Genomic DNA, 562 nt, shown 5'->3' on the forward strand with positions numbered 1-562 from the left:
GTGGCTGCAGGAAGCCAGCTGGGCCGGCGCCTGTCCGTGTTGCGCCGCAAAAACAGCGGCGTGTCTGAGACGTCCACAGCCGCCAGCTGCGCGGGCACCAGCGCCCTCGATGGCGTAGCCCTGGAGGGTGACTGTGGGGACCTACTGTTGGACTCCGGACTTCGAGAGCCGGAACCCGAGCCCCACACTGGGCCAGAGCCGCCAGCCCCTGGGCTGGACGCTGAGCCCTTCACCAGAGTGTCCATGCCCGCACCCAGAGGGCCGGCTCCGCCCTGGCTGCCCAGCCCCATTGGCGAGGAAGAGGAGAATCTAGCTTGAGGCTCTTGGGCCCAAGATCCCCAAGAACAAGGAATCAAGACCCACACCAGACCCACACCGCACCCACGCAGACATCTGGGTCCGCATAAGGCCCTCGAGAATGTCATCCGCCGGCTTTAGGCCAGTTCCTGCTACCCGTGCTCCTGTCTTCATGTCTGGCGGGTGTCTCCTGTGGGCCGGCCCTGGGCTAAGGGCAAAGGGATTTTTCCAGCTTAAAGCAGCTCATTCTCCTACCAGCTCTACC

This window comes from Myotis davidii, unplaced genomic scaffold, assembly GCF_000327345.1.
Source record: "Myotis davidii unplaced genomic scaffold, ASM32734v1 scaffold543, whole genome shotgun sequence".
NCBI lineage: Eukaryota > Metazoa > Chordata > Mammalia > Chiroptera > Vespertilionidae > Myotis > Myotis davidii.